The sequence below is a fragment of the Simochromis diagramma genome, unplaced genomic scaffold (genome assembly GCF_900408965.1).
Source record: "Simochromis diagramma unplaced genomic scaffold, fSimDia1.1 OVJJ01000585.1, whole genome shotgun sequence".
NCBI classification, from domain to species: domain Eukaryota; kingdom Metazoa; phylum Chordata; class Actinopteri; order Cichliformes; family Cichlidae; genus Simochromis; species Simochromis diagramma.
The window spans coordinates 7,026,094-7,040,580 of record NW_024387398.1 but is presented as its reverse complement, the minus strand read 5'-3'; positions in this window follow the sequence as shown (position 1 = coordinate 7,040,580).

Here is a 14,487-nt window from a genome sequence, read left to right as displayed (position 1 = left end):
TCATTTGTCAGTGCACTTAATCTAATTACTTGAACTTGAGGGGAATTTCAGTGAATAGAAAAGATTATTTCAAAAAATTTACAAGACAGATGGTATCATTTGCCATGTAAAATGTTTATGTCTCCCATTTTCTCCCATTCTGATTTTCACCAGTCACACAGCAACCAAAGGTGGTAAATGTGTTGTTACATTAGAAAAAAAATTAGACGCAAGGCAACGGTCTTCTTATTGAGTTCATGATTTATTTCAATTATAAGTAGAGCAATACAGATTGAAATATATTTTTATGAAAAGTGCATTCCTTTTATTATTTATTACCATGTTAAAAAACATGCATATATAGGTCTGAAATGAATTAACACCTACATTCCCACATTTGAGGAATTAAAATGGTTTAAAATGACTTTAAAGGTCTATAATAAACCAGCAAGTCGGAAGCTGTCAAATAAAGTTTATTTAAACTGATTATAATTCATGGCCATATAGAAAACATAGTCTGTCTATAAGAATCTATCATTTTAAGATTAGAAGGGTTAGTAACACCAGGCTAAAAATGAACTTTAAATTTAAACTGACCTCTGACTGTGTTATAAAAAGCAAGGCACACCACACTCGTGACTTTTTAAAAGAAAATTCGGACTTGTGTTTGCATATGCATTTTTTAAAATAATTTATAATTATTATTTTTGCTTTCTTTTTCTGTCAATAAAGCAGAGTTGGTAAACTTGGCTCTTTATCTGCATTAAAATGTCTATGATCACATTATTTTAAACTAAACATTAAGCAAGTTTACGATCACCGTGCTCACACAGTTACTTTTTACTTAATTTGTTTTAATTTGCTTAGGCTGCTGCCCCCGCGACCCGGCCTCGGATAAAGCGGATGAAGATGGATGGATGGATTGTTTTAAATAAATTACATTATTAAAGCTTTGATACCTCTTAATTTTCCCTTTCAAAATGTTCCCTTTAAGTGTTTGTGGCCTTAGAAATCCTGTAGGTATTGTTATTGTCTGTGAATCCTGGGAAGATGATACACATCCACCGTATCTATCTCCTCTCAGCAGATTATGTGGGCGGAAGCAGGTGGCAGTTGTGAGCACAAGGAAATCAGGCTGCAGATCTTTGGATGCACGAAACTGAGCAGCAAATCAGCATATTGTTCACTATCACTGTGTTGGCCCCTATGCGCTAAAGATAGACAATCAGGAAGAGCTGAAGAAGTGTGTGTGTGTGTGTGTGTGTGTGTACACATGTCTTTACATGCACATACTAGTCTACGGGTGCACCTCTGCCCTCCTGTAACGTTGCGCGGTGGATTCCGAGGATTAACGCAGTCTCCTCAGACCACTTTAACCACTTCCTCCTTTATCTATGACAGCTCCTCTGTGAGTTTGAGATAACAGCCCAGCTCTGATGTTTTTGAAGCTTTTTCCCTTCTGACAGCACTAAACAACGGGGAAACCCACATGTTGTGCCCCTGAGCCTTCCGTCTTCAAACTTATCTTCAGCCGTGTGATGTGGGACCATCATACTGAGATCAAATCGTTAATTAATCCTTTTGTTCACAGTGTATGACAGGAGCTTTAACACTCTGTGATTTGTTAAAGAGAGATACATCAGTAGTGTTGATAAGAATTTGGCAATTATGCACTGGTTAAGCACACAAATATTCATAGTGATTTCAGGGTGAAACAGTGGCACGTATTATCCTTTACTTTGCCAGGATCTCATCACTTGGCTCTTGCACAATGCACATTGAAAGTTCATGGGGACAGTATACATGCCAAAGCATGTCGAGGCCTGCAGGGTGTTACTGTGAGTGCTATCAAGTACACAAAAACACTTAAAGAAATACTCTCTATAAGGCCTTGAATTGAAAATGTGAAGTAACCTGTCCTATAATTAAAGGATGAGAAAACATCAAAGCAAAGGTGTAACATCCCAAAACAATTATATTCATTAACAGAAGGGCATAATACTCCGCTCTGGTAATCATTAAAAATGCAACCCTGTTTCCAAAAACGAAAAAATAAATTAGATGCTGTGTAAAATGTCAATTATTAAAACTTTTGAAAGTTGGAAATGAGAATTTACAAAAAATGCTCATTTCAAATTTGATGCCCTGGCATGAATATGAAAGAATTTTTCTATCATATGACATGAGTGGCAGAATATTATTCTTTCCCATGCACTGTGAACTCCAGCCCCTGTTTTTCTCAGACAATGTAAGGGTGCCTGGAGCTACATTCTGTTGATATTCAATATGGATGCTCTTCAATATTTATAACAAAATTAAAAACAAAAACAATGGCAGGTCTTCAGTGAACTCCAGAAAATCATGTGGAATCACTTAAATGATTGTCAGAATTAAAATAGGTTTACGTTTGACCTTTTTTATTTAGGGTTCAGAATTATTACTTTTCAAATATCTTGCAATTATACATTCAAAATGCTTTCTTTGGAAGGCTTTGAAAGCTGCAAGCCTTTAACTTCTTGTTGGCATGGTTTGAAATTGACACTTTTTCTGTCATTGGTAATCTCAAACTACTACATAAGACATCAGTTCCATTTCACTGAACAGCATATGTTTTGCACAATTATTGCACTTATTGTGCCAGTTTGAGTTACAGTAAGGATAGTAGTCTTCATAAACTCATGTCAGTCAAATCCTGTGTGCAGCATTTTGCTATATGGAGAGATTCACACACAGAAGCATTGTGTGATGTAAAATAAACAGTTCAAACTGGAGAGAGAAGGATATTCAGGGTGAGGGCAGCTGGGAGGCTGGGTGGGACAGCTGTGTTCTTCCGGAATGTTCTGTTATTTCCAGATCAGGAGTTCTCTTTTGACCTAAACCAAACTCTGTGCTTTAGCTGAGAGCTGCCTAGAGGCTCTTCTACCTCCACAGCAGCCTTTTGTGTGTGCCTGCAGTCCCCTGACCCCTTTATAGTCTTGCAATATTGGTTTAGGAACAAAAGAGGCTGGTTAATTCAATAAAGCACCTTTCCCAATAAACTGGCTGGGTGCTCTTGCTGTGTGTGGCAGGCTGCACCGCATGTAGCTGTTTTCATTGTGTCACCACCGCTAAAGATAAATGAGAAGTTCCCAGATGGAGAGAGAAGCAGACTGCATGTGAATGTGGAAAATATTATACTCAGAGGGAAGCAAAGAGGACTTCAGCAACTGGAAGTGTCTGACAAATAACGTTTACTCTGGAATTATATCTCAACTGGAATATTGTTAAATATGATTGGAGGCCTTTTAGTGTGCAGTTAAATGGAAGTATCCACACTGGGACAGCTAAATCTGAAGCTACAGAACACAGTTTAAAATCATATTTCAGGTGATTTTCATTTCTTTACTTTGAAATGTTAAGGCTTTGATGGTAGTTAATGCCCTGGAAGAACTATAGAAGAGAGTGTGCACATCCAGGCCAAAATTATATCTATTGAGATGCAAAAAAGGAGATGAGTTTGCAAGCTTCTAGCAATTAAGGCACTGTTTAAATTCATAGGCTCTTCTTGAGGAAGAGTCACAGGATTAGCCTGTGATACCTGAATACCCGGTGTGTTGCTTAGCTGGAATTGTTTTTACCTTGTAAGTCTCTATGTGTGTGTGTGTGTGTGCACATGTGCGTTCATGTCACAGAGACACCAAGTGAGAGCTGGTTTTGAATCTGCCTGCGGACAGATTTTGTCAACACAATAGTGGCACCACCATGCATGATGCAGTTACAAACTTTGCAGGTGTGTTGGCTAGTTGATATCAAAACAAAGGTTCAGTTTAATGATGGTTGCGGTTTGTTTTACTTTGGATTATCTGCATTAATGTTACCCAGTCATCAACAATCAGCGCTAGCTAAAAATGATAAACCTGAGAAAATTGTCTAAATCTCGCTACAGTGCTCTTTAAAAGAGCTGGAAAAAACAAATATTGGTGAAAAGTTTACAAGAATTGAGCTGAACAAAAAGAACAAAGAATATATCTTATTAATAGAATTTGTCACTTTGTTTATGCCCATGGAAATTGTGTTTATTCAATATGTAGGAGCAGCGTGTGTTTGCATAGTTGGTGTGTGTACGACTTGGTGTCACTGAGGTCATCAGCTCTGTGACAGTATTGGGACACTGATGACAGGCTTTTGAAAGCTGCTCCTCTGTGTCTCACCGAACTGTCAACAGCATTTAGTTTCTGGAGCTGTTGATCTGCTCTTTTCACTCTTCATCATAAACCAAATGTACAGATGCAGTTTCAGCCCTTCACCATCATGTTGATGGTTTCATGCATGCAAAGTTCATGCTCAAACTAATTTGTAGAGTGATGAGTGAACAAATAACCACAGCTGTAAAGACGTCTCCCTCTGTTGTCTATATAAAATGACAACAAATTAATAAACAATTAACAACAATGTCAACTGGTTGCTTTCAAGTGAGTAGTACCATAAGCACTTCTACTACAAACGCAGTTAAATCATAAGGATAATGTATTATGTATGTAATGTAATATGTCGGTGCTTTACGAGTACACACTCATGGATATGCTCTGCATTCACCTAGACCTGGAAACCACCACTCACTAGAGAAAAATGAGCATTCCTGACTGGTTCAGGTAAGTGGTTAAGGCCGCTTTCTTGCTGTTGCTAAAAACTGTTAAAACTGATTTCAAAGAGTTATAAGGTGCTGCAACAAAAACCTTTTTTGATTGCTTTGGTTACTAGCAGACAGACACTGTTGCTGGTAGTTTGTATGGAAGATGCTGACTTGTCTGTAAACATTTGCCAAGTACTCACTGAGTGGTAGTGAAAGGTCTGATGCAAACTGATAGAGAGAACATTGCCCTTAAAAGAAAAAGTTTTGTCTTTTGAAACCTGAAGGTTTCAGGTAAGACAACTTTTATTTTGAAGCAGAATGGATCTGCTATGCAACCTTCGAGTGACTGCAGAAATGTGCTAGCAACACAATCACAAAGAAGCTTTTGGTGCTGCACCTTATTTACAACAGATTTCATCCAGTGACAGCCAGCAACCAGCAGCCACTGCCAGCAACCAGTTGGCAACCAGCTGGGTAATTGCACATTTTCTTTCTTGGTGACCAGTGGTTACCAGGAGATCACCAACTGTGTGACTAAGGCCTGAAATTTAAAGATATATGTGTATATATATATATATATATATATATATATATATATATATATATATATATATATATATATATATATAATTAAAACGAATGACATTATAGATCTAGAATGTGAGTATTTTTTTAATGTATTTTTTAAATAAAGTGGTAGTGTAGGGTGGAGATGTGAATCAAATGTGCACCAGAAGAGTGCTTCAGCCAATGAGAGTGAAATTGTTGCAAGTCTTTAATGGTTTTGGAAAGGGGAAATTTTGGTATTTAAGCTAAACAGGAAACTCTTAACATGTTTAACTCAATCTGTTTAACTCATGCTGAACACTTGCTTATGTGTGTGAGAACATAACAGCTATCTCTCTTCAGCCCTTCACTTCCCTTCTTACATTGCTCCAAGGTAAAACATGTCATCTGTGGGAGCCAGTTTGATGGGTCCCGACACTTGCAGTGCTTTGAGGATCAAGACAACAGTTTCCCAGTGTGAGTTTCTTACTGGCATAAGGAGTGAAAACATGAAAAAAAGAAAGAAAAAAAGATCTGCCGGCTGTCAGAGACTGTAAATGGTGATTTTGTTTCATTTCTCTACGTGTTTTCCCCTTTTTTCTTTCTTTTTTTTTTTTTTTTGCAGAATCAAAGACTTATTGAACCCTGTCCAAAACCAGCATGTTTGGCCCTGTCATGAGAAAAGACAGCCATGTTATGTATTTCTTAGCTACAGGTTTTACTTAGGGAGGTGTTGATGGTGCTTCACATGCCACATTGTGTGTTTTCTGTAGGGACTGGCTCCACTGTTGTGCACTGCAATCGGCCTCTGTTGCGGGCAGGGTTAATTAATGCAGTTGGAATGTAACGAGTGTTGCTTGTCAGCCAAGTGCATGCCCGCTGGCATTTTATCAGCTTGTCACATTAATGAAATACGGTGCATGTCGAGATTGCTCAATTTCCATTTCAACTTTTAAACTTTGCCTGGCTCCAGCTAATGATGTAAGAGTTAAATCGAGCATTAAAGTCATTGAGAGGCAGCAACAACCCCCCAACACACGCTAATACAGTTTTGGAGCTTCTTGAATGCATGCACATATAAGGGTAAGAACAGCCTTTACTTGCAAAGCAGGGCTTAACACTACATTTGTCTCAGAAAATCTTACATCCTGTTGGGAATAAAGTACTCTGCTTTCACTGTAAATACTAATTTGCTATCATTCTTTGGAAACTGTGATGAAGTCTTATTCAGTGAGGTCAAATGTTCCATTTAGTATCATATGACATGAAGAATACAGTCATGAGGGTAGTCTTTGTAGTGATGTTACAAAGTAGGGTTGTGTTAGATAAAGTTTACAGGTTCTGTATGAAAAAAGAAAAAAAAAATTCCCATTTTGCCCCTGTGGAGAGTCGTTATCCTCTGGTCCTCTACCAGCTCAGGTCCTTTATCGGAGGCCTGAGGGCTTGAGGGTCCAGGGAGGTATCTTTGCTCTTCCTTGGGATGCACTCTTCTGGACAGAAATCTCAGTTATTGTTCCTGGGATCTGCCAGAGCCACACGACTAGCTTGGGGGTCACTGCACCAAGCGCTCCGATTACCACTGGGACCACTGTTACCTTCACCCTCCACATCTTCTCAAGTTCTTGTCTCAGCCATTGTTACTTCTCCAGGTCCTTCTTCCTGGTGTGGCTATCACTTGGTATAGCTACATCTATCACCACGGCTGCCTTCTTCTGCTTGTCCACCACTACTATGTCGAGTTGGTTAGCCATCACCAGTTTGTCTATCTGCATGTGGAAGTCCCACAGGATCTTAGCTCAGTCATTATTAACCACTCTAGGGGGCAAATCCTGTTTTGACCTTGGGATTTCCAGGCCATGGTTGGCACAGATGGTCCTATATACTATACCAGCCACGTGGTTATGGTGTTCTATATATATCCGGACTTCTAGCCTCTTGCCTAAGGTCTTGCCAGGTGTAGTAGCCTCTATGGATTTTGTACCTGGAGTTTGTTCCTGTGATGCCATGATTAGTGCCTCTGTGCTGTCTTTCAGTCCAGCTGGTAGGATTTATGGATTTTAGCCAATTCCTTTATCCGCTGGTGCTGCATACCGTGCAGGCCCCTGTCCTTCCATGATGGTTCCTCATCTTGCTTCTCTTCATTCTCGGATTTCTGCTGCCTGGATATTCACTAAGCATGTGATCAGTTGAGGCCATCTTCCTGATGTTCTTATGAATGTTTGTGGTCTCATTCTGAACAGCTATTCTAACACTCACCAGTGTTCAGCCTCGGGTGTTGGATTTTTGGTGAAGCCCTCCATGCATGGTCAGGAGCTTTCTTGTCTTGATGTGAGGTAGCTTCTACCTCCTCCTGGCCAACTTACTGTCCCAGCAGGGCGTAGATGTTGATTGTATGGATCTTATTCTTTACATTCAGCTGACTGCTCAGGACTTGTCTTACTCTCTGCAGATATTTGCTGGTCCTTGTGGCCTCTTTGTGGTTCCCATTTGCCTGTGGGATTCCAAAGTACTTGTAGCTGTCGTCAATGTCTACAATGTTGCCATCTGGAAGTTCGATCCCCTCAGTTCTGACTATCTTCTCGCTCTTTGTTAACTTCTGACTACACTTCTCCGGTCCAAATGGTATTCCGATGTCGTTACTGTGGTGTAGATCAGTGACTGATGCCTTGTTCACTCTTGACAAGCTTGATGCCATCATGTACAGGAGGAGGCGAATGATTGTTCAATTCCATAGTCGGTATCTGTAGCCAGTCTTGACAATGACTTCACTAAGGAGGTTTAGGCCCATGCAAAACAAAGGTGGGGAAAGGGCATCTCCTTGGTAAATCTCTCACTTCGTGGTGACTTGTGCAACTGGCTTGAAGTTAACCTCTAGTGTAGTTTGCCCCATCCCTATTGAGTTCCTGATGAAGGCTAAGGGTCTCACTGATGTTGTATATTTCTGTGCATTCCAGGTTCCATATGTGGGGCACTGAGTCATGGCCTTTCTTGCAGACAATCTAGGCAGTGCTCAGGTTGGGCAGTCTGTTCTTGCAGTCTCCGGCAACTGCTCTGTCTACCAGTAGCTGATATTTCACCCTCCTGGTATTCCTGCCAATTCCTTTCTGTGATCCACTCATGTATTGAGCCATGTGCCTGTTCATATTAGCTACTATGATGCCTGGAACTTCCATGTGGTACTGAGGCAGGTTAAGGGCCAGTAGTTGGATGAGACCAGTCCTTTCTAGGGATCCATGGGGATAAGGACAGTCCAGCCTTCAGTTACCCATACTACTTCTCCATGGAGGGTACTGCTCCTTGTGGTTATTCATCTTGTAGCCTAGCATCTTTGTGATCAATGCTGCCTTGGAGTAGATTGGCTGATAAGTCTCAGTGATGGTCATGTAAACACACATGTTTTAAGTTGTTATCTTTGAAAGACTTTTAAATTGAATCTGTAAAACCTATGATGAGCATCTCTATCATTCTGTGTTCCACTGCTTTGGCCATAATAGGAATCTAAATATTGTGTAGGAACCAAAGTTGTGTATGGATCTCTATCTTGACATCATATGTCAATCAAAGGTATTCTTTACTCTCATCAGCAGGCACTTAAGGCATGGGGGTTGAGAAAGCTTTATCTCGGGCCTTGCCAACTGCTTCCAGTGTGGATGTAGCTTTAGATACAGCCATGACAAGGTATATCCAGAATGCAACAGGCCCAATGAACAAGCCTTATAAAAATAATGTTACATAAAAAAAAAAGAATTCTTGTCATGTTTTGCTTCTCCAAAACATGACAAGAATTTAATGTGATCACTTCGAGAATCAAATTATGCAAAAAATGTTTGAATGAAGACACAAGTGAAGATTACAAACACTACCAAGTTTAGGTGTGTACTTGCAGGTTCTGGCATCTGTGCTACTTTTCTGCTTGAAAAAGCCATCATGTACAGTTCAGTTTTATATTTCTTAAGCAGTCTGTCATGTTATCCCTCATAACTTTATTTGAACCAGTTAAAATAATAATAATAAAATGCAGTGTTAACTAATCAATAAAAGGTGATAATTGACCAAATTCCAGGAAAGCAAAATCCATCCTGAGAGGCACTGATAATGAAACTGCAAAGAAAACTTAAACTAGAAAAGAAGCACGATTAAATGTATGCATGTCAAGTGCTTTTTTTGTTTGTTTTTAGTTGTCTGCTCTGCAAAAATAAAACTGCTGTGTTCAAAGTATTATTATATTAACTATTATAATTAGAATTATACCTGTTTAGCTTTTTTCTTAAGAGAATTACAAAGTATAACAGTGTTTAATCTGTTGTTTCTTCTCTGACCTGTGAAGTTTGATCCAAACTAAAGCCTGTGGTTATCTGCTTGTCTTCTCTTTTTCTCAGCTCTGAACATTTACAAGTCACGTCATGCCACCAGACCAATTATTTCTAACTTACTAAATAAAGAGCCCTATCACGAATTGCTTCTGTGCAACTACTCCCTTTTTTGTGTCTTTCTCTCTGCCCCTTTGGTTTCAAAAACATTTCCCATTTTGCAGCAACTCGCTTTACAGAGGAAACAAAAAGAGAATGCCCCTAACCATAACAATAACAACAGATTCTCTCCAACATGTCTCATCACTTTCATCTGTTCTCATTGCCATGGGAAGACAAAGTAGAAATTTTCCATAAACACAGAATGAATAAAAGATCCACACAAATAAAGTGTGTGATTGTACTTGCAAAATGATTGCATGTTCATTAATATTGAAGTCAACACAAAAGCACATCACCTATATACCCTGTCAGACTATATTGTGAGTTATTAATACCTTAAACAAAATCGTGCACAAATATAAGACACACCCACAGATACATTATGTTAAACTTGCAAGGAAACAGATGGCACTAACACAGCACTGAACAGGCATTACCTTTTGTATCTTTTTCACAAATCTGCAATACAATATTCCACAATTTCACCTTTTATTTTCAGATTTAATTCTTGGATCGCTTTGTTCAGACAACTTTAACTCATGGGAAATTTTGTTCACCATTCATGAATAGATTCTTCTGAAGATGGCAATATCTTTGTTACACACAGAGCATTTGAATTGTGTTCCAAGACAAACATATTATCCATTGTTTTACACATAAACAAAATATTTTGTATTATTATGAAAAAAGTTAAGTAATTTTCTGATGTATGCATTTGGGAAGACACACAGAGGGTTAGTGTTACAGAAAGGGTAGAGCTGACAGGGTGAGAACTTAAACTCCTATGAGAGAAAAGAAGCTACCATAGAAGAAACCATAAGAAAGAGTTGTTGACACTGAAATATACAGGGCGGGCCATTTATATGGATACAGCGTAATAAAATGGGAATGGTTGGTGATATTAAAGTCCTGTTTGTGGCACATTACTATATGTGAGGGGGCAAACTCCTCAAGATGGGTGGTGACCATGGTGGCCATTTAGAAGTCGGCCATCTTGGATACAACTTTTGTTTTTTTTCAATAGGAAGAGGGCCATGTGACACATCAAACTTATTTGTAATGTCACAAGAAAAAAAATGGTGTGCTTGGTTCCAACGTAACTTTATTCTTTCATGAGTTATTTACAAGTTTCTGACCACTTATAAAATGTGTTCAATGTGCTGCCCATTGTGTTGGATTGTCAATGCAACCCTCTTCTCCCACTCTTCACACACTGATAGCAACACCGCAGGAGAAATGCCAGCACAGGCATCCAGTATCTGTAGTTTCAGGTGCTGCACATCTCGTATCTTCACACCATAGACAATTGCCTTCAGATGACCCCAAAGATAAAAGTCTAAGGGGGTCAGATCGGGAGACCTTGGGGGCCATTCAACTGGCCCACGACGACCAACCCCCCTTCCAGGAAACTGTTCATCTAGGAATGCTCGGACCTGGCACCCATAATGTGGTGGTGCACCATCTTGCTGGAAAAACTCAGGGAACGTGCCAGCTTCAGTGCATAAAGAGGGAAACACATCATGTAGCAATTTCAAATATCCAGTGGCCTTGAGGCTTCCATTGATGAAGAATGGACCCACTATCGTTGTACCCCATATACCACACCAAACCATCACTTTTGTTGTTCCAACAGTCTTGGAGGGATCCATCCAATGTGGGTTAGTGTCAGATAAAGCTTTTACTGTATTATTATACAGGGTGGGCCATTCATATGGATACACCATAATAAAATGGGAATGGCTGGTGATATTAAAGTCCTGTTTGTGGCGCATTACTATATGTGAGGGGGCAAACTCCTCAAGATGGGTTGTGACCATGGTGGCCATTTAGAAGTCGGCCATCTTGGATACAACTTTTGTTTTTTCAATAGGAAGAGGGCCATGTGACACATCAGACTTATTGGTAATGTCACATGAAAAACAATGGTGTGCTTGGTTTCAATTATTCTTTCATGAGTTATTTACAAGTTTCTCTTTGTTCACAGCCATTGACATGTCGAAGAGGTTAACACGTGAGGAGCGGATCGAAATTGTGTTGATATCTGGTGAATGCAGTAACCGGGTCATTGCAGCAGATTTCAATGCAAGACACCCTGCGAGACCACCCATCTCCCATGCTACAGTTAGCAAACTGCTTGCTAAGTTTCGTGAAACTGGTTCAGCGTTGGATTTGCCAAAATGTGGACGCAAGAAAACTGTCACTAATGAAGAAACTTCAGTGGCTGTCCTAGCTTCATTCAGCTAGAGCCCACAGCGTAGCACTCGCCACATGTCAGTGGAGAGTGGCATTAGTCGAACATCCCTTCGGCGGATATTAGCTACTCACAAATGGCACCATTACAAACTCCAGCTACTGCAGCATCTCAACGAGGATGACCCAGATCGGCGCACAGAATTTGCAGAATGGGCAAAACAAAAATTGGAGCAGGACCCTCAGTTCACACAGAAGATTTTGTTCAGTGATGAGGCAAACTTTTATGTGAATGGTGAAGTTAAGAAACAAAACCACCGCTATTGGTCTGACACTAACCCACATTGGATGGATCCCTCCAAGACTGTTGGAACAACAAAAGTGATGGTTTGGTGTGGCATATGGGGTACAACGATAGTGGGTCCATTCTTCATCAATGGAAGCCTCAAGGCCACTGGATATTTGAAATTGCTACATGATGTGTTTCCCTCTTTGTGCACTGAAGCTGGCACGTTCCCTGAGTTTTTCCAGCAAGATGGTGCACCACCACATTATGGGTGCCAGGTCCAAGCATTCCTAGATGAACAGTTTCCTGGAAAGTGGATTGGTCGTCGTGGGCCAGTTGAATGGCCCCCAAGGTCTCCCGATCTGACCCCCTTAGACCTTTTATCTTTGGGGTCATCTGAAGGCAATTGTCTATGGTGTGAAGATACGAGATGTGCAGCACCTGAAACTACAGATACTGGATGCCTGTGCTGGCATTTCTCCTGCGGTGTTGCTATCAGTGTGTGAAGAGTGGGAGAAGAGGGTTGCATTGACAATCCAACACAATGGGCAGCACATTGAACACATTTTATAAGTGGTCAGAAACTTGTAAATAACTCATGAAAGAATAAAGTTACGTTGAAACCAAGCACACCATTTTTTTTCTTGTGACATTACAAATAAGTTTGATGTGTCACATGGCCCTCTTCCTATTGAAAAAAAAAACAAAAGTTGTATCCAAGATGGCCGACTTCTAAATGGCCACCATGGTCACCACCCATCTTGAGGAGTTTGCCCCCTCACATATAGTAATGTGCCACAAACAGGACTTTAATATCACCAGTCATTCCCATTTTATTACGGTGTATCCATATGAATGGCCCACCCTGTAGAATAATACAGTAAAAGCTTTATATAATGTCAAATATTCTTTTTTTTTAACCTATCAGCTCAACAGTTCAGTGTCTAATAGCATGAGACATCTGTGTTTACCAGATATGCAGAAAGGACTTAATTATTCTAGATTATACTTCATATTCCAAGAACATTAATCGTAGAAAAATGCCTATTAGAGTCATCGCTAGGGATGGGTATCGAAAACCGGTTCTTGTTGAGAACTGGTTCCCACTGTTTCATTCCTTGGAATTGTTTGCCATTTTTGCAAACGATTCCCTTATCGATTCCAGTCGCCCCGAATGATGTCACCACGTTGTGGAGCGTCATTTACCTGGCAGGAAACACGGCGCGTAAGCGGCTCAAACACTCAAAAGTTTGGTTATACTTTGCGAGAACGGATGACAACAGGGCAACTTGCAATACTTGCAAAGTAGATATTTCATTTAAGGGAGGAAACACTACGAATATGCAAAAGCATTTGCTCACAAAACACGTGATAACCTTAAATGAATGTCATGTTTTTAATTCCGCTCCGGACTCGTGAATCTCAACCCAGCAGCAGCGGTAACGTTTGCACGTCCTCTCCTGTTAATGCAGCAGGTAAATAATCAACTAACAGTGCATATTATGTTAGCGCGATCTGCCTTATTACAAAACCTGCCATTACTGTGCATTTAGGGGACCATGATGAGAGAGACAGACAGAGTCTGGCTGGCTCAGATGCTGGCAGTTCTCGCTGCAGTCCGGTAGCGTCTCCTTTCAGGCCAGGATAGACGAATGTCACCAAGCAGTGACTAAGTTTGTGGTAAAAGGCTTGAACCCATTTGCCACAGCAGATGCCCCCAATTTTTGGTAAGTGAATGTGTTTAATTGTAGGCAGGGACATTACTGGATATTCTTGTGTAATTGCTACTGAATAATTTATGTTATACTTTGTTATTGCTACAGAAGAATATTTATTTTATTATTTTACATTTACAATTTTTTTTCCTGGGGGACCCTGTGACACCCATTGAAGAGCCGTAGGCTGGATCTCTTAAGATCTCACTGTTGGGTTTGTAAGAAATTTAGGAGTAACATGGCCTATCTTCTTCAAAGAGAAGATATAAAACAAAGTTCTAAGCTAATCAAACTTAGTGTTCTCCTTTTTTAAAAAGAATCGATAAGAGAATCGATAAAGAATCGAATCGTTAAACAGAATCGAAAATGGAATCGGAATCGTGAAAATCTTATCAATACCCATCCCTAGTCATCGCATTCATGTTTTTAAAAATGTATATTATTATATAGCATATAACAAGGTCAAAATTGAATTACACCCTTCTTTACTTCAACACCACCAGATCAGCAAAATGTAGACTCTGTATTTTGAAAAATAAATAAATAACAATTTCTATTCTAGTTCTGTTTTTGAAGCCTCAAGCTGAGTATTATCAATGTTGCCATTTTAGCTTTTTTTAAACCAAATGTCACGACTATATCTGACTTTGAATTTGAAGAACATCGCATGCTAACTTGTCAGTGACA